The sequence below is a fragment of the Stegodyphus dumicola genome, chromosome X2 (genome assembly GCF_044657685.1).
Source record: "Stegodyphus dumicola isolate Sdum_Otavi_A_Nest chromosome X2, ASM4465768v1".
Lineage (NCBI taxonomy): Eukaryota > Metazoa > Arthropoda > Arachnida > Araneae > Eresidae > Stegodyphus > Stegodyphus dumicola.
This window is the reverse complement of record NC_140781.1, coordinates 140,332,621-140,353,163: the sequence shown is the minus strand read 5'-3', so window position 1 is coordinate 140,353,163 and position 20,543 is coordinate 140,332,621. Positions and strand designations below refer to the sequence as shown.

General features: G+C 31.0%; 1 protein-coding gene across 1 annotated transcript in view; it reads left to right on the top strand.

The window, feature by feature from the left end:
• The first annotated feature begins 2,264 nt into the window (after positions 1-2,264).
• The window catches only part of LOC118205228 (uncharacterized), a 41,608-nt gene continuing 23,329 nt past the window's right edge, over positions 2,265-20,543 (top strand). Inside the window, exon 1 of the mRNA XM_035377531.2 lies at positions 2,265-2,412. The gene's annotated coding sequence lies outside the window, so the exon portion shown is untranslated. The remainder of the gene's footprint in view (positions 2,413-20,543) is intronic.

The following is a 20,543-nucleotide window of genomic DNA, read 5'->3' as shown; positions in this document are numbered from 1 at the left end:
CAATTTTTCTGCTGCCAAAATTATTCAAAAAACATCTTCCATTGGAGAACTGGATTTTCTAGAGGCATTTCACATTCATAAAAATCTTTCTGTTCTAGTTAACGATCCTAATTCCAATCCAAATTTGCCTTCGGCTTTTAGAGAAATTATGTTTTAGTTCTGGTTTCGCCAACAGATGGCGCCACTTGCTTATTCTTGTCCAGGCTTTCTTATCTTATCTAAGCATTATTTCCTATCTTGTTCATTTGCGGTTTTGCAGCTGAAGATGATGGTTCGGTAAAACCATCGAAACTAGTCCTGTGAAAATTTTGCAAATTAACGCTGATTTTTGTTGTTTGACTTCTGAATTAATAAATACTGTTTAATTTGTGTTTTTAATACATATACTAAGTAATTTACACACATAAATATATTATATATATATTTTTGTTTTTTTTGGTGTGTGTGCGGTTGTGGTCTTGCATTGTATATGGTTCTATGTTGTTAGTCTGCTGCTGTTTTTTGAAAAATGTATGAAAATGTTGAGAATGAAAGTAGCATAAGTTACTTTGATTAAATTAATATATACTTTTGTTTGATGACCTTTGTTGATATCTCAGGATGCAAGCATACATATTACTTCATATTCCATGCTAAATACCTTAATACGAAGCATTTTAACACCGTCAATATTTGTCTTTTCCCCAGTAACACATCTATTCACCATTACCAATCACACTCACTACACACACACACCTGTGAGACACTATTTATTGTAAATGAAGACAGTTTCTTCTCCTTTTAACTACACTCATGGACACAATCGTATTTTAGGATATTTTCTACTTCTTTTCCTTTTCTTTCTAAAGGCCCTTTTTTTTCCCCTCTATTATTTTGGGCCATTTATTTTAAATTTTATTTTGTCCCATCTTTTCTTTCTGGCCTTTTGAACTCGTACAAGATGTACGAAGTTCCTTTTTACTCTCCTCAAATACGAAATTGCCCCTCTTTCTATATACCTTTCCTTCGCACCTATGCTTGATTTTTCGCCCATCGGGGCAGAAAGACTTAGCGGGTGCAAAGCAAGACATCTGTCTACTTTGTCTGTCTGTCTGTCTGTCAGTATAAGTGGCGTTGGCATTTGGGGACAAGCGCCTGGCCCCAGCCACCACCCCAAGCTCTTATCGGACACGACTTCTGATGTCATAGAGTGACGAAAAGAATTCTCTGCAGCATTTTTGCGCGCCAAAAGCTTGAGCTCGAGGTCATTTTAGCGCTGAAACAGGCGAAGCTATGGTGTAATTTGCCATATTTGCGAAAAAATTACAAAAATAAAAAGCAGCTTCAGAAATATATTGTTAATATACATAATATTAGAAAAAAGGTGCAATTCGATGTGCAGTCGATAACCGTTTAGCAGTATTTTGGTCATTAGACGAATATCGAAGTCATTTGACAATAAACACTTTTTATAAGATATAAAAGTTAAGAAACAAAACAACAATACATGAAAAAAAAAAAAAAACAGAATGATAACTCCAATTGACAAAGTCAAATAAACGATATTATAAGTATTTTACGACTTAAAAGTGTCTTATCATTTCACCTTATTTTTAACCACAAATGAGGAGGAATTAATGCCTAGGATTAGAAAGTAAAAAAATTAATCTGAATACGAACAATTTTGATACCAAGCAATCTCTATATAACAAGCAATAAATGAAAGGAAGGTTATTGAATTATCAAACAGTTCATTTTTATAAAGAAATAACTAAATTTTACATTTATATCTCTTTTAAAAACACTTTTCTGCAAAATAAACCGCTAATTCATGAAAACTGCGGCAGACATTATTTACACAGTAAGAGTTAAGTGCTATTTCTTGATATTGCTGACGAAGCAAATCTTGTTAATGGTCTCCTTTTATATGAAATTATAAAATACATTTCTTAAATATCAGTATAGCGCTATGAATTGCATTGAATACAGATTGCTTAGCAAACACTATTTACGCATTATAAAGTTTTATCTATTCCATTAACATGATTAAACAATTTATATAAAAAGTGCCGACATATTTTCTACTGTTAGGTTCTTTTTAATTTACTGTTATACTGTTAGGTTCGTTTTAATTTCAAATATTCTGTTACATTGCACAAATTCACATTAACACAGGAGAGAACCAAATCCAAAGTAGTTATATGTTCCCCTTGACATAACTCAAACGAAACAGGTAATGGAATCGTTTCAGCCTGACGTCATAAACGGCAACCAATAAGAACAGGGGTGGTGGCTGGGGCCAGGCGCTTGTCATTTGGGGTCTAGATCTTTGTTCCCAGGGGCTGAGAGAAGCTGCTCCATATTGAAGAGTTTGAGTACTGTGTGTATCTAGATATTTGACGCATCTGAATATTAAAGTCAGAATTTATTTTGGTAAGTTTATTCTCCGATGTCTTAGCCTTTCGTTTCGTAGTGCTGTGTAATCACAGCAAAATAATTCATTATTATCTTATGGTGTTTCGTTTTCGTAGTTAGTCTTATACTGCTTGGTTTTAATGTTGCATTATTATATCAAAATAATTAATTTTTGTCTTTATGCTGTTTAGTTTTCTTAGTGTTGCATTATTACATCAAAAAAGCTCATTTTGGGGCTAGAATCATTAATAGAGATTAATTTTTCTTAAAGCAACTAAACATTGCTTGGATATATTCTCTGCTCTAATAATGGATTAAAATTTTATACCATTGACACATATCGGGCTATATTTAAAAATTAATTTAATTTTCTAACACTAATGTAGTTAGATGGTGGGAGTTATGTAAAAGGTGCATAGTTTGGAAATTATGAGTTTACTACAGAGAAACATGTTAGCGATAGTGTGTTTTTTATCGTCAACGGCTATGATTTTTATTGTTATATGGTTACGTTTCAAATAAAGCATGATATAAAACAAGTATACGTCAAATTTAGCAATTTAAAACATATTTAATGTACAGCATGATACTAAGCATATGTTAGGGTGTAATTAGACTAGAAATTACATGATTAAACATACTAAGCATATGCAAGTTAGGTGTAACTTGTTAAAAATGATAATTAGTTCAATTAAATTGAAGTTAGCAGAAAATCATGATATTAATCTTATTCAAATAAAAATTATTTGGTTAAACATGATGTTTAGTGCAATTTAAGGCACAGCTTTAGTATTAGTTCTTTTTGGCGAGAAATTTGTTTGGCGACATTTTGGAGCGATAAATGAAAAATTATGGTAACCTTGGTAACCCTAAATACTGAACTGAAAAACATGCCGCCATTTCTGTCCACGTAACTTTAACGAATTTGATAGGTATCAGAGCTTTGATGGCAGGAGGGTTAAATTGCATGTTTTTCTTAGTTACATTTGTGTTAGAAAAGCACAAAATTAAAAATATTTTTAAAAAAGCTAAAATTTGATAGTTAAAACTGATGCTTTTAATATTACATCACATGAGTCTCGACATTTTTTCATATGTCAACTCTGCATATTATTAAAAACTCCACCCCCCAAGAAAAAAAAACACATTTTCAGTAGCATGATGTAAACTCTGTGTTTCCTTTGCTAAGGAGATCAAAATTACCATGGTCTAAAAATACTTTCTTGCCTTATATTAGAACTATAGGGATGTGTAATTGCATGAATTCATAGGTTCAAATCAGGACCAAAATTATTGCTTTTATAACATTTTTATAATTTGACTGACTATAAAAAATATAATGTTGCTTAGATTATGGAACATATTGCTTATAATTTACAGTTCTCAAATTTTGTAAATCTTACAACCTAATAGCTGTATATGAATAACCTTCACTGAGTATTATTACTTTTATTAATAGTATGTTGACATAACAGTCTACTTTTTATTTTAAATTTTATGCCAATTTTCTACATTACTTAAGCATTTTATCTAACAGAAATCTGAATTTTTTGTAATAAAAACTCTATAATAAAAGTAAGAGTACAATTTATATATAAAAATTTGACTACATGGCAAGCACTTAGATACTGATTTCAATATCTTTAAATGTTATTATCGTAAAGTTCAGATATATTCTTATTAAGTTAAGATATACTTTTATTCTATTATAAAGTTTAGATGTACAGAACAGAAGGCACACTCTGTGCTTACGACTCAGTCAACCACTTGTGGCAAGATAACTTATGATAACAATTAAGTTCAAATGTAAAATTTAAATTCAAATAAATTTGTAGCCAAAGGCTGCACAAATCAATTTAATGCAAAGTTGGTTAAAAACTTAACTGGCATGGAATTCAACTATCAGCAATTATAATGCAAGCCTGAAGACTACAAATCGTTTCTTATCTAGTAACCTATTAATGTGGCCTCAAAAGGCGAAACACGGTTTGTTTTACAAAATAAAAATTTCATTTGGATTCTGGTGAGAAAACGGATGGAGGAAATTGACAGTAAAGATCCCAAGCATAAAATAACTCTGGTTACAAAATAAAGGAACGTTACAATATACTTTGTTCCCTGATTAATTATTCAGTACATGAAATAGTGTAATGCATTTTTGTATTTAGTTTAATTAAATGCTTTCCAAAACTGACAGGATTTTGCAAACATATTGACCATATTTTTCAACCTATAGATGCAACACTTCTCTTCAGAAGTAAGATTTAGAATTAAGAAATAAGAAAATAAGAGAGAATTATGAATAGAAAATAAATACATATGCTGGCTAGCAGAAGAAGGAAGTCTTCATAAAGTACTTTTTAAGAGAAACTGGCTCAGACTCGCATTACATCTACGGAAAACTACTAAAACTCCCATATAGCCAGCCTGACCTACCACTGTTCAGTGGCTATCACTCCACCACTAGTGGATTCCAATGACTGTTTGAATTTTTCACAGAAATCATCATTTACGATGATTGTTGTATTATTACCATTGGTACAAAATTTACTCATTATGATAATTAAATTTTAGCTTTTAAATTATAATCATAAATTACTTGTAATAAATTGAGGGATTAAAAAATACACACTTCTTAATATTTTTACCATTTACAGTATTTAATAATAAAAAATATTTCTAACACTGGTACAAAACTTGCCTATTATAATTGAATTTGATTTCCTTCACTTTGAAATATTTTCTTTTAATAACAGAATCTAAGAAACTAAAGTTTTAATTTAAGAAACTAAAGTACTAGTTTGAAATGCATTTATTAACCTTTTGTAAATTTCATTATTCATAAACATAAAAATTAACCTTTTGTAAATTTAAAATATTAGCTAAGTACTAATATAATAAAATATAAATATGAACTAACTACTTAAAATATTAATGTTTAATACATTATATTTTGTAATTAAAAATATTAACATTTTGTAAATTTCATTACTCATGACATAATTGTCATAAATTCATTTACAGTAGTGTTTCAAGAATTTATCATAGCAGTACTAGAAATATTGAAAATTAGAGAAAGACTGTTTATTCTGATTAAGAGCTTATTTTTTAGGATTGTTATTTAGTCTAGATCGGGTTTTGTTGACAATCCGCCATTTTTTTTCGATCTTCAAAGCCGGGTCTACCTTGGCGACCGAAGTTTGTCGCCAAATAATAAAAAAATCGCCAAAAGACCAATACTAAAGCTGTTCCCAATTTAATTCAAGTTGGTGGAAAAGCAGGATCTTAAACATATGTTAATAAAAGTCAGTATAAACAAGTAAAGAAAATGGGAACAGCTTTAGTATTGGTCCTTTTGGCGATTTTTTGATTTGGCGACAAACTTCGGTCACCAATGTACACCCGTCTTTGAAGATCGGAAAGAAATGGCGGATTGTCAACAAAACCCGATCTAGACTAAATAACAATCCTAAAAAATAAGCTCTTGATAAGAATAAACAGTCTTTCTCTAATTTTCAACATTTCTAGTACTGCTATGATAAATTCTTGAAACACTACCGTAAATGAATTTATGGCAGTGATTATGTTATGAGTAATGAAATTTACAAAAGGTTAATATTTTAAATTACAAAATATAATATTAATGTATTAAACGTTAATATTTTAAGTAGTTAGTTAATATTTATATTATATTATTACTTAGGTAATATTTTAAATTTACAAAAGGTTAATTTTTATGTTATGAATAATGAAATTTACAAGAGGTTCATAAATGCATTTCAAACTAGTAGTATATGTTACTTTAGTTTCATAGATTCTGTTATTAAAATAAAATAAAATAAAAAAAAATATTTCAAAGTGAAGGAAATCAAATTAAATTATAATGAGCAAGTTTTGAAATACTTTTTATGATTAAATTTTGTAAATGGTAAAAATATTAAGAAGTGTGTATTTTTTAATCCCTAAATTTATTACAAGTAATTTATGTTTATAATTTAAAAGCTAAAATTAAATTATCATAATGAGTAAATTCTTTGTACCAATGGTAATAAATAATACAACAATCATCATAAATAGTGATTTCTGCGAAAAATTCGAACAGTCATTGGAATCCACTAGTGTTGGAGTGATAAGCCACTGAACAGTGGTAGTTCAGAAGGGGGCTATATGGGAGTTTTTGTGGTTTTTCGTACATGTAATGTGAATCTGAGCCAGTTTCTCTTAAAAAGTACTTTATGAAGGCATCCTTCTTGTGCTAGCCAGCATATATATTTATTTTCTATTCATAATTCTCTCTTATTTTCATATTTCTTAATTCTAAATCTTACTTCTGAACTGAAGAAGTGTTGCATATAGGTCGAAAAATATGGTCAATATGTTTGCAAAATCCTGTTCAGTTTTGGACAGCATTTAAATAAAAATAAGTAATTTGTATATGATGCAGACAAAAGTGCATTACACTATTTCATGTAGTGAATAATTAATCGGCACAAAGTATAATGTAACATTCTTTATTCTGTAACCAGAGTTATTTTATGCTTGGGATCTTTACTATCAATTTCATCCATCCATTTTCCCATCAGTATCTAAATGAAGTTTTTAGTTTGTAAAACAAACCGTGTTTTGCCTTTCGAGGCCATGTTACTAGGTTGCTAGATAAGATAAGATTTGTAGTCTTCAGTCTTGCATTGTAATTGCTGATAGCTGAATTCCATGCCAGTTAAGTTTTTAACCAACTTTGCATTAAATTGATTTGTGCAGCCTTTGGCTACAAATTTATTTGAATTTAAATTTTACATTTGAACTTAATTGTTATCATAAGTTATCTTGCCACAAGTGGTTGACTGTGAGTAGTAAGCACAAAGTGTGCCTTCTGTTCTGTACATCTAAACTTTATAAGAGAATAAAAGTATATCTTAACTTAATAAGAATATATCTAAACTTTATAATAATAACATTTAAGGACATTGAAATCAGTATCTAAGTGCTTGCCATGTAGTCAAATTTTTATATATAAATTATTGTACTCTTACTTTTATTATAGAGTTTTTATTACAAAAAATTCAGATTTCTGTTAGATAAAATGCTTAAGTAATGTAGAAAATTGGCATAAAATTTAAAATAAAAAGTCGACTGTTATGTCAACATACTATTAATAAAAGTAATAATACTCAGTGAAGGTTATTCATATACAGCTATTAGGTTGTAAGATTTACAAAATTTGAGAACTGTAAATTATAAGCAATATGTTCCATAATCTAAGCAACATTATATTTTTTATAGTCAGTCAAATTATAAAAATGTTATAAAAGCAATAATTTTGGTCCTGATTTGAACCTATGAATTCATGCAATTACACATCCCTATAGTTCTAATATAAGGCAAGAAAGTATTTTTAGACCATGGTAATTTTGATCTCCTTAGCAAAGGAAACACAGAGTTTACATCATGCTACTGAAAATGTGTTTTTTTTTCTTGGGGGGTGGAGTTTTTAATAATATGCAGAGTTAACATATGAAAAAATGTCGAGACTCATGTGATGTAATATTAAAAGCATCAGTTTTAACTATCAAATTTTAGCTTTTTTAAAAATATTTTTAATTTTGTGCTTTTCTAACACAAATGTAACTAAGAAAAACATGCAATTTAACCCTCCTGCCATCAAAGCTCTGATACCTACCAAATTCGTTAAAGTTACGTGGACAGAAATGGCGGCATGTTTTTCAGTTCAGTATTTAGGGTTACCAAGTTTATCATAATTTTTACATTTATCGCTTCAAAATGTCGCCAAATTTCTCGCCGAAAAGGACTAAAACTAAAGCTGTGCCAGAAAGGATCATTGACACAGATTTCTAATTAATTATGAAAGAGTTTAAGAAACTTTTATGATTATATCTAGCAATATTTCATTAAATTTTTCCGATTTTAATGGCCCTGAAAAGGATTCCCCTCTTCCTTTTTCAAAAACCTGTGTTGATAAGGGAATTGGCTGGGACATACTACCATATAGGGATATAATCCTTAACTGTGTTGAGGATTTCTGTGTATAAATCTTGCTGTTATATTTAGCTTCACACCAAAATAGGTATATGGGTAGGTAATGAGCCAAACCTGTGAACTGGGAATGTGTGCCATTTGCCAGATTAATGAAATTTTTGGAATGATTAACAGTCTGAGGCCCATAATACTCATGCCTGCTTAAGAAGAGTGCGCCCACCATTCTTCATTTATAATAGTTGTTTCCTATGTCCATCCTTTGTAATCAATGGTATCAAAACTTCCACTGTTGTTTGCTGTGAACATGTTGACATTGAAGGTAATAATCCTTCCGACGTGCATCACAGATAAATATCTCTGACAAGTTCCTTGATTAAATGAAAATAATTTCATCTATTTATTGTAAAATACTCGGAAAAGATGGTGGAGGAATCGAGCAAAATAACAACAAATAAGGGAGGAATAAATTGCATGTGAAGAGACACTGAGTGTGATGTCACACAAGCCCCCCTTCCCCAAGTGGTACAGTCGCTGAGCACTGGTAGTTTGGTTCGAGGTTCGAATCCCGCGAATGCGCTGGCTGCATGGGTGTTTTCGTGGTTTTTCCCATGTGTAACGTGTATACAAGCCAGTTTCCCTTAGAAAGTCCTCCACAAAGCCATCCCTCCCGTTAGGCAGATAGCCCTAGTGTGTTTTCCTGTAATCTCAATAAACCAAACCGATGCTATACAATGCAAAATTATGAATAGTATTGAAAGGAACCACAAAAAAAAAAAAAAAAAAAAAAAAAAAAAAAAAAAAAAGAGTAGAAGCATATACTATTTATTTTTCACTTCTGTAAGGTATTTCAATTTTCATGTATGCTGTATATTTTTCTTTCTGAGGATTTTGGATTGTATTAGTCATAAATCAGAAATTAACAGGCATCAAAATTATAAGTATGCTGAAATTTAAAAAATGAAAACTGCAGCAATGAGAAATGACTCGTACAACAGTGTCTAAACATATTTTTTAATGTTTACCGAAGAGCATATCATCCTCTTATGTTGACGTTATGCTTGGCAGTGATTACAGACATCAGCTATATTTACTGTGAAGTGCTGAGTGTAGACGAGAAGAAATGTAGCAGAATTTTTTTTTTCCATACACAAAAAGTAGAATTTATAAATGATACTCATAGGCTAAAAGATTGCATTTAGTGTTGTTTGAATTGAGAATAACCGATTTGTTATTCAGATAACCCCAGTACTGGTGCCTGAGCTGATGCAGCCACACCCAGTGGCAGAATTTAGGAACTGCAAAAATTTAGATTTTAGAGAAGCACCAAGCATCAAAATTTAGGGATGGCAAAATCTTCAGAATTTAGGCAAGGTTTTGAAATGTAAAATATTTGGAATTTAGGGAGGTACTTTGCAGCAAGATGCTTGTTTGCCGGGGGCTGCACCGGGCCACAAATGTCTATGGTCAGCCCTGAATAAACCTTAAGTATATCTGGGAATTTATTTATTCAGGACTCTGATAAGCTTTAAACATGTTTCGGAAATGGGCTATAATAAATAACTAAAGTCATATACCAGGTGTGTAACTATGAAACCGGAATTTTTGTATAGAAAATGCACATGAAAATGATAGAAAATATTTTGTTCAAAATATTGTCCATCGCTAGCTATACATTTTTTCCATCTCTCTGGTAATAAAAAAAAAAAAAATGTTGCTGTTTCGATCCAAACCAGCCATCAAGCCATTTTCAAATATTTTTATATAAAATGAAGTGCTACTGAGCAAGTGCGTGTCCGATCGATACAAATAAATAGTAGTCAGATGGAGCCAAGTCTGGTGAATAAGCCACATGCGCAAGTATTTCCCAGCTGAATGCCTCCATCATTTCCTAGACCGGTTTTGCTCTGTGTGATGGCGAATTATCGTGAAGCAAAATCAGTTAGTGTTGCCTTTCTTGATGTACTGGTTGTTTTCTACACTATGCTTGATTGAGATCGATCATCTGTTGTTGGTGGTGTTCAGTATTAACAGTTTTGCTAGGTTTTTAGTAGCTCATAAAAGATCGTACCCTTCTGATCCAACCAAACACAGAGCATTGTCTTATTTCCATAGCAATTTGGCCTTGCAGTTGATGTTGATGGTTTGCCTGCAGTTGCCTGTGAGCTTTTATACTTAGGATTCTCAAAATAGGAGTATATTCACTTTTTATCACCTGTCACAATTTGATGGAGAAATAATTTTCCTTTGTACCTAGAGGGCAGCATATTCACTTTTTATCACCTGTCACAATTTGATGGAGAAATAATTTTTCTTTATACCTAGTGGGCAGCATTTCGCAAATGGTTTTTCAGTTTCCTTGCTGTCTTTCATTCAATTCATGTGGACTCATTTTTCCCACATTCTGGATCTTTCCAGTGGCTTTCAGACATATGGAGATGGCATCTCGTGTCACATTTAATTTATCTGCGAGTTCTTGTCGAGTTTGAGCTTCATCCTCATCCAAGAATGCTTACAATTCACCATTTTCAAATTTTTTCCGTGGTCTTCCACATTTTTCACATGAAAATCGCCACTTTTAAATTTCTTAAACCTCTTCTTTTAAAGTCTGTGATTTATCAAGAACATGCCCACCGTAAACTTCGACAAGCATTTGATGCAATTCTGCAGCAGTTTTAAATGATAACAGAAAATTAATGCTCTCTACAAATGGTACTTTGTAGGCACAAAACTCAACGTATTCAACGCCATTATATGAAACTTGCATTGCTCTGATTCGGAAGTGTTTGTTAACTGTTAATGAAATAAATTGGTGCCAGTGATGCAGTTTGAAGGTAAATTGCATTGACAACTACTGCAAATTCCTCTCTATGGGCAAATTCCAATTTCATATTTATACACCTGGTAGTTCAGACTTGACTTCATCAGGATGTGGTCAAAGCAAGACAAAACTTAACAGAATAATATGTCTTTAGTAGCCAATCTCGTGATACATCGGCAATTGGTATACAGTGGACACTAGCTATGCTCTATGATGATAGTCCGAAATTTGAAGGTTTTCAGATATCGTAAATTAAATGAGAAATTTTCTAATTAATGGGGTTTGTGAAGAAGTGTAAAAAAAGGGGTAATAAATGTATATGATAAAATAGTTTTTCATTGCAATCACATTCTGCTAATCAACTGACAAAATTTATAGTGTAATTCTAAATCCAGGAAATGCCTCTAATCAATAGAGTGACAGAGAGGCTGTTCAGAATGAAAAAATTTCAATTGACAGTTTAGTGGGGATTCATGACACAATGATTACAGGACTTGAACAGTGGAACTTTGGGATGCACTTCTGTAAAGAACCCGGTAAATGTAAACATCACCAGCATTGGCAATAATAGTTCAAACGTGGTAACCCATCGGATTCAACATATTTGCTTTTTTTAAAGGTTGCGACCATTCCTCTTATGCTGACTTCGTTGAGTTATGACCATCGTTCGCACTTGCAGATTTAAATTAATTCTTCACTTATTTATTATCTTTTCGGATTTTCATGTTATTTTTTATGGACTTTTAACAATGAATACATAGAAACATTTTCATACAATTAAGGAAGTTTTCGGTGACAGATATTATTTCGCCAAAGAAAATAGGAACTATTCTTATTATTTCGCCAAAGAAAATAGGAACTATTCTTATATGCGCCCTCAAGTCCCCAAATTTCTTGCCAAACATTTTTGGCAAGAAACTCCACAGTGCAATATTACTATCTAAATATTTTGTTTACATTTTGAACTTTAAGCCTAAAATGTCTCCAAAAACGTGGTTTTCGCACATGCAAAAACCACGTTTTGAGCACACAATTTAAGCTAAAATTCCGAAACAAAAGCAAAAAAAATTTAGATAGCAAAAATGTAAAGTTTCTAACCAAAAATATTTGACAAGAATCCATGTACACACCGATAAGTTTTAATTAAAAAAAAATCTATGAATTGCACAATCTAGGCAGCGAAAGAATCTACGAACTACGCACACCTTGCTTTAATAAATTAACATAACAATAAATTTCAAAGAATACCATATACACAGCATTCTGTTTCAACTTTAAAAAACATCTATGAATTGCATAATCTAGGCACTATGCACTAATCAACAAAATAAACTAAAATAACTAAAATAAATTTCAAACAATTAAAAAAAAAACAACAATAACGATAGAAATTCATACTAAAAAAACAATGAACATAACATTCTACAAAATAAGAACAAGAATAAAATAAAATGCACTTACCATTAATGAATGCTTTTTCGAACAGTGGAAATGCCAATTTCATGCCACCTTTAACATGCTGCCACGTAATCACTGTCTTATTTATATTACAGCCAGACACACTATCCAGAAAATTCATACTATGGTTCACAAATAAATGTTCAAAACCTTCTTTTCCTAAATCCTTGTGAGATTTCCAGCCATCCGAAAAAATATGTATACAAGGCTCAGTCCACTCTTTAATACACTGCATCAGCGTTTTCTTACTTCTGTCATGCACAGCCACTAAAAATAATCTCCCAAGACCCTCTTGCAACCATGTCTCTCATTGCAACATAGGCCATTTCAGAACGTGCACAACAATGTTTGGCGAGAAATTTGGGGACTTGAGGGCGCATATAAGAATACTTCCTATTTTCTTCGGCGAAATAATATCTGTCGTCAAACTTTGCAAACCACTACTTGTGTAATGAATCCAAGCACAAATGATTCTTGAAAAATAAGAAAATGTACATTGTTCTAGTTTTAATTAATAATGCTACTGAAGAGAATTTCAGTACTCTTGAAGATTATTGGTATTGCCAAATATATTATTAAAAAAATATGCAGTTGTTTCAACATAAAATGCTTTAAGCTGTTTGCATTTAAATTGAAAAAATATTCAAAAATTGTTTATGTAAAATGGATGCATTAAAAGTCATGCACTCATTAATTTATTACAGGTGCATGATGTTAAAAAAATAAGATATGTGTGCCCATCCCAATATTTACTTTATGTTAGTTGTCAACAGTAGTGTTGTCATTTTCGTCCCTATCTGGTGTGCATTGCTGTGGTTGCTTGTTTCCTTGTAACTTAAATATTTCCAATATATATTTGATTGTTCAATGTGGACTATGTCATTTATTTAACCCATGAATAATTTGAATTTTAACACGTTATCAGCACGAAGCTCAAAAGGAAATGCCATTAGGATCAAGGATTGAAGGTCGCACTGAAGCCTAACCACGTTGTGAACCTGAAGTGAGCTGGATAACCATCCTTTGCTGAAGTAAATAAAATTTTTTTTCTGGTGAATTTAGCTCGATATATTACTTGAAGAATGATATCTGAAGATTATAAACTAAATGGTGACAATTATCACACATGGTGTATTCGTTCGCGTGCTGTGCTGGTGCAGAAGAGATGTTGGGAAGCAGTGAAACCCGCATATGGAATTGAAATGAATGAAGCAGAGAGGAAAAAAGAATGATGAAGCTCTTACCCTATTATTCCTTATAGTTGAAGATACATTTCTAGATGATATCGGAGATTGTGTTAGAACCAGAGATGCCTGGAACTGTTTAAAAGAAATGCAAACAAAATTCGGTTTGCTTCACGTACTGCAGCTTATGAGAGAATTCTTTAACATAAATGCCAAATGAGTTTCTAAGCAAGAACTGAAACATAAGCATTTCGAAATTCATTTTTTCTAATAAAGAGCTCTTAAACTTTTTGCTTTTGAGGATGTGAATTGTTTTATTAAACGGTTCTAAATTTGGCGACTTTTCAACATTTTGGCAATTTTAAGATCAGTTTCTATAGAAATTTTAAATTCCGTGATCTGAGAATTTTTCGATGACTTTTTTTTTAAACATTGTAACATTGATAAATTTCATTAAAATAATGGTAATATATTGAAATTATATTTAAAACAGAACATTAAAATAAAACATTTTTATTTTTCGCTGTCATATTATAAAGTTTCATTTTGAATCTGAAAAATAAACTAGGTATAATACTATAAAGCATAATTTACGAAACAGCTCTTAGCAAAAGCATAGCTATGTAATTAATTTAAAATGCCTTGTTTTTAATATTTTCATAGTAAGAGTTTTTCCCGTGTAATTGTCTCAGATTATTCAAAATTCTTGGAATGTGCATCAGTTTTCTCTATAAAATTAATTTTATATTTTTTCCCTTTTTTTCCCCCTCCCAAAATATTTCTGTCTTATTACATAGGTATCTGTTATCCTATGTACTTGCCATTAGGGGGGGGGGGAAATATTAAAAAGGGAGCTGCAATGTCTGTAACTTTACATTCTATATGATAACCATAACTGCAGTATAGAGTAATAGCTAATAATGTAGAATAAATAATGTTTAGCTAATCTCTTAATCATCATTTATGCTTACCTGTAACATATACCTAAATAATGTTCGGTTGCACTTATTTGATGAAATGTTACAAGTGGCACCAGTAGATGCGTTACTGTCAGTCTGATGAATAATTTCGTTCAAATCTTTGGATGCAGCATCCAAAAATTTAATGTAACTCATTGCTGAATATCTTGTGGGGCATAGTTTTAAAATTAATTTTTTATTTGGGACAAAAATCATTGATCATCTTTAAATTTTTTTTTTTTTTTTTGCCTTTTTGTGGTGTGAAGGAATGAATATGTTTTCAATTATCCCAGAACAATTTCTGATGTCTTGGACTTGAAAGAATCCAAGATTGCAAGATTTAAGCAGTGTGACAAGCAATACATATAAATCCAGCTGCTATGGATGCTCTGAAATTTCTACAGAAGGTGCTAGAAAACTACCAGATACAGAAAATCAGTTGGGAAAACTGCAGAATTTTACAGAAAGAGATCCAGAGAAATAGTATGCAAACGGAACAAACTAACTTATCTGATGATTTGATGAATGCTCGTGCCCTATCACATGTTGAGTGCATTGCTGGTTTTGAAGTGTAGCCTGTCATAGATCAGGCAACTCTGACCATTAATCTCTCTCTTATCTTAATTCCCTGCCTTAAAGGACTTGTTTTCTCTGCTTGGGCTCCATTTGTTTAGATTCTGGACAGAGCATAGCATGTGTATCTTGTGAATTGTGGTTCATTTAAGCATCCTTTATCAAAAAGCCTCCATCAGATATAGTCATTCGAGGTTGTCCATACCACCTCTTTCATATAGCTGCAAAATAAGGTACTGAAAAATTAATTGGCTCAAAAATAGAAATATTGTTATGGCTGTCTCTTTTAGGGTCTATAACACAAATTTTGGAACAGTGGCATGCTGTAATTAATTTTTGTGGTGATTAACCAAATAACAGTGAGAATGAAGAAAAGAGATTGCAAAACATTAAAAACATTTTTACATTAACGTACCACTAAATTGTACTTGAAATTTTTGAATAATACTTTGTTTATAACAGTGAATAACTTGCAACAAGAAGCTCCATATATATAAATTGAGAAGAGATCTTGTCGAAAATTTAATGATTTTTTGTAAGATTCGTGAAACCATCATTAATTTCCGAAGGAAATGCAGAAGTTACTCTGACGTCTGTTCCATTTCAAAAGTGTAATAAACAAAACAAGAGTAGAAATTTAGTGTTTGGTGCAGAAACAAGACTATATTTAAAAAAAAAAAAAAATCTTGAAAAGTTTCGGATTTTAAATTACGTCCAAAGGGGTATTTTTTTAACATTTCTGTGTTACCTTTATTTATTAAATATCATGCTCTTTCCACTTAAACCATAAAATTCACTTCAATAGCCATGTCGCAAAATGATTTTAAAATGAGCATATCTTTAGAATTTCCAATACACAGTTCCGCGTGCTCGAGATAAAAAGGTTCCCCCCGTAGATTGTTGCCATTGCTCGCTTTTAAATCACTGAGTTTGCTACTCAAAAATTCATTAAAGTTTTATAAAATATGAAATCTTTAATAAAACAAATTTCAAATTTTTCTTCCACATGCCCATATTCGTAGGAGGATTATGTCATTCAAAATTCGATGGCTCTATGTACCGTTGTTTTATCACAGTGCAAGAAATATACATACATTTATGCAGATTTTTCACTATTTGATTTCTTCAAATATAATGCAGGACTCTTAACATTTGGTGGCAACAGTTTGAAAAGTGATTCGCTGTTTACAGTGAATCAATGCAAAATGAAAACAATAGTCCTTCAGGGACAAAGCCCCTTTGGACTAAAAATGCCGATTTAAATGAAAGTGAAGTGAAGGTATTTTTCAATTTAGTACGAGCTTTTTTGTAATTGCATATTCATGTATAATAGATAAATTTCCTCTAAATAATCCGTTTAATATACTGAAATTGCTGTCATTAAATTGAGAACTAAAATTCTATTTTCATCTGTTTATTTCTTGGTGAATACTTTCCAATCCATTGCTGATGAAAAATATCTTAATCAAGTGGAAATTTAGTTTTCTGTGTATCAAGTAGATAATTTGGAAGAAGTCGCAGATTTACATATTGAATTAAAAGATATAAATGGGTGCATTAACAAAGTGTTGCCTGTTTTAATGCTTGCTGCTTTAATAATACCTTATTCAAATGCAGTTTGCAAAAGAATCTTTTATATCGTAAAAAAAAAAAAAGAAAAAAAAAAAAAAAAAAACTGACTGAATTTTTACCAAATTTAGGTATGAAAACTCTTGAAGCTGTTCTGATTGAAAAAATAAATATGCAGGCAAATGCAGAACTGTTATTAAAAAAAATTCTCTAATTCAGAACTTAAGCATGCTACATATAATCCTTTGTATTCATAATTTATAAATAAATCATAAGTATTTTTGTGATAATTATTTGTATTATTCTTGAGTATCTGAAATTTATTATTCTTTTTTTTTTTTAAATTTTATTTTCCTGTACAAATTAGAATCTAGAAACCTCATAAAGATATATGATTTATGGATTCTGATTTTCCTGTGTGACCATTAGTGATTTAGAGTATTTGGTTCAATAATATATTAGTAGATTTAGTAATATTTCTTCTTGAGGAGTAAAATAAAAAATTCTAATTAAATATGCTTGCAATTTAAAAGAAATATTTTTAATTGTTTATTTTTTAATTATACAAGGATTTTAAGTTAAATGTAATTCAATAACAATAAATGGTTACCGTATTTGACGGCATATAAAATGAACTTTTTTTCCTAAATTTGATCTCAAAAAAGTTACCTGCGTCTTATACGTGAAGGACACAGGTTAACTTTCAATACTGAATGCTATTTTTAGCCTGGATAAAGGTCTAGACACACATAACTTTTTCTACATCTGCCATAATTATTTTGTGCATGCGTGAAATATCTGTTGCCAAAAAGTGCCAAAGCTCGAAGCTGATGTCGAAGTTCGAACAGGTTCGATGGTCACATTATGTCTCTGGAGCCTTTCCTTCCTTACATGGACTTTCTTTGACTCAGCCGACACACGTGTTGGTATCGGTGCTACTCTGTATAAGCGTGTCAGTATCGGTGCTTATAACTATTTGTTTAAAGAAAAATACCCTGGAAAATATGACTACAGGAAACAAGAGATTAAACAAGAGAAAAGGATTTTTATGGTTTTGAAAGTGATTAAAGTCTAATTTCATGATAGTAAACGTTTTCCTTGAATCTGTGTTTTTTGTTGTTTCTGCTTTATATTGTATTATGTTTGATTGCTTGCTGTTCATTCATTTATTCATTATTGAAATTTACGTATCATGTTCAAAATAGCTTGCTATTTGTTAATTTTCCTTAATAAAAATATGTTTGGTAATTGCATTCAATTATTGTTTATTTGGCTTTTACGAAACTTGAGAACTAAAGAATTTTTTTAACTTAACGAGAGAACTTTTAAGTTATTGTGGTATTTTTTTTTCCTTGTCTGTGGCCTTCTAAATAAGGGTGCGTCTTGTATGCCGTCAAATACATTAATTAAAAAACTATGCCTTACATGCACATTTTCAAAGTTGTAAAAATGCCTCTTGAACATTGACTACTGACAAGTTTTGCTACAGGTTGGAGTCTATGAATAAGCGGGAGGATAATATTTGGCAATACATGCTTGCTTCTCTTTAAACTCTCCACTCATAACATAAGCACCATCATAACCTTGTATGTTTGACATCCAGACCTATATCTTTCAATTTTTTTTTTAATTGCTTGTGAAATTCTTTCTCCAGTTGTAGAAATAAGAGGAATGGAATACAAAAAATATTCGCAAATCTGCATACCTAAGGCATACTTTAAAATATTAAATACTAAAGATAGAAAGACATTGCACAATAGTTGCAACATCAGTTGTTTATCAATCAAGACAGAAATATTTTTGTTTTTTTATTATTGTTGTATAATTTTTTATTTGTATCAGAGAATTGAAAGTTTAAAATATTTCATTTTGGATCATGAGGTTACAACAACAGAACTAAGAACAAAGAGACTGAAGTTATTGCCTAAAAAGCGTTCTTGCCTCCCAGTATCTCAACTCTTCTTTAAGACTGCAAAATACCTTACATGAGAGCAAGTGGTTCCTGTCCATTTCTTCTCCAGAACCACAAAGTGGGCAAATAGGATTGCTCTGTGAGAATGTTCTCCCAGTATATTTTAATAACCATTCTTTTTTCTTACTACAACTAATGAACTCGTAAATTCTGTATGCTGATTAACTTTTTTCATAATACAACCTTTTTTCCATTCTTGGCAGTCCCTCTCTTAATATATTTAATAAATTAAGAGGAAGTTTCCTACAGGACTCTAGCCAACAGCTTCTGGTTTTAATTTAATGTGAAATATATAACTAGTTAAATTCCTCATACCTTTAAATAAATTTTGATATCCATTGAAGATTCTGGTAACATTTAATTAGATTCAGGATTTACTGTACATATCCTTTGTACAAGATTTAATTTTTGTAATATAGGTAAACTTAAAATAGCTGGATCAGTTTTTTTCACCTTGAGATGTCTTGTATAAGAACTTACATTTTCCAACTACATCAATTTTAGAACCATTGTAAATATTTGATGCATTTTTCTTTGCAATTGATAGAGGATCTTTTGTGATTTGTCTCCAAACTGAATGGCAAATCATAAGATAACCTCTAAAATGGAAGAAAATTTCAGAGCTATCTAAATCAATTGTCTTTTGATCCCTATGCGAAGGTTATACTGAATCTTGTTTTTCACACAATATCACTGTCACTCTCTATTCTCTTTAGCTTCTTTAATTTTATTTTGATGCAATAAAACATCCATAGATTTTTGTTTGTTGTTGTGTATTTTTTTAAGTTGGGGAAATGCAAAAAGGAATTTTCGTGATGCTCGAGAGCATTATCGTCATTGAAATATTGTAAGGCATGTTTCCACTTCTTAAATCTTTCTTGCACCAAATAACTCACAGACTGTGAAGATGTGCATTTATCATAATGCATAGGGGTTGTTAAAAACATAATATTTGTAATATGTTGTATCTTTTACTTTAGGGTATGCAAGACAGATACTTTTTTAAAATCTGTATATAAATAAATATTCTAAAGAACTTTTCACTTGAAGTGCTACTTGTAATTTTTGGACAGGTTCTATGTACCTTTTTATAACTCCAAAGAATTGGAGCTTGCTCTTAAGTTTGAGGTCATTAACCTTCCACGTCCGAGGACCACATCAATAAATTCACAAAGATCCGCGGGCAATATTCTGTCAAACATACAGTGTAGTCAGAAAATTTATGTAAAAAAAAGACGTTTGTTTTGCAAGACCACAATTGATTCTAAGCGAAGAGGTAGTTTTACAGATTTGTGTATATATATGCATCAGTTCGCAAAAGTCAAATAAATGGAAATCGCATTAAAATGTTTTTCAACTTTTAAATATGAAGAAAAGATGATTGTACAGAACGATGTTGCAAAATGCATTTACAATAAAAAAATACTGGCAGGAGATGGTAGTTACTTTAGTTTGAATGTGAAATTTGACATTGTTTTTGCTTGATTAATGCTTCAATATCCGGTTTAATCTCTGTTGTTGCAATTCGTAAAGTTTCCTCCAAATGTCTGTCTGTAAGCTGCGCTGTTTTTTATTTTTTTTATTTTTAGGATTCTCATTTTACTAAAAAGCTGTTCACA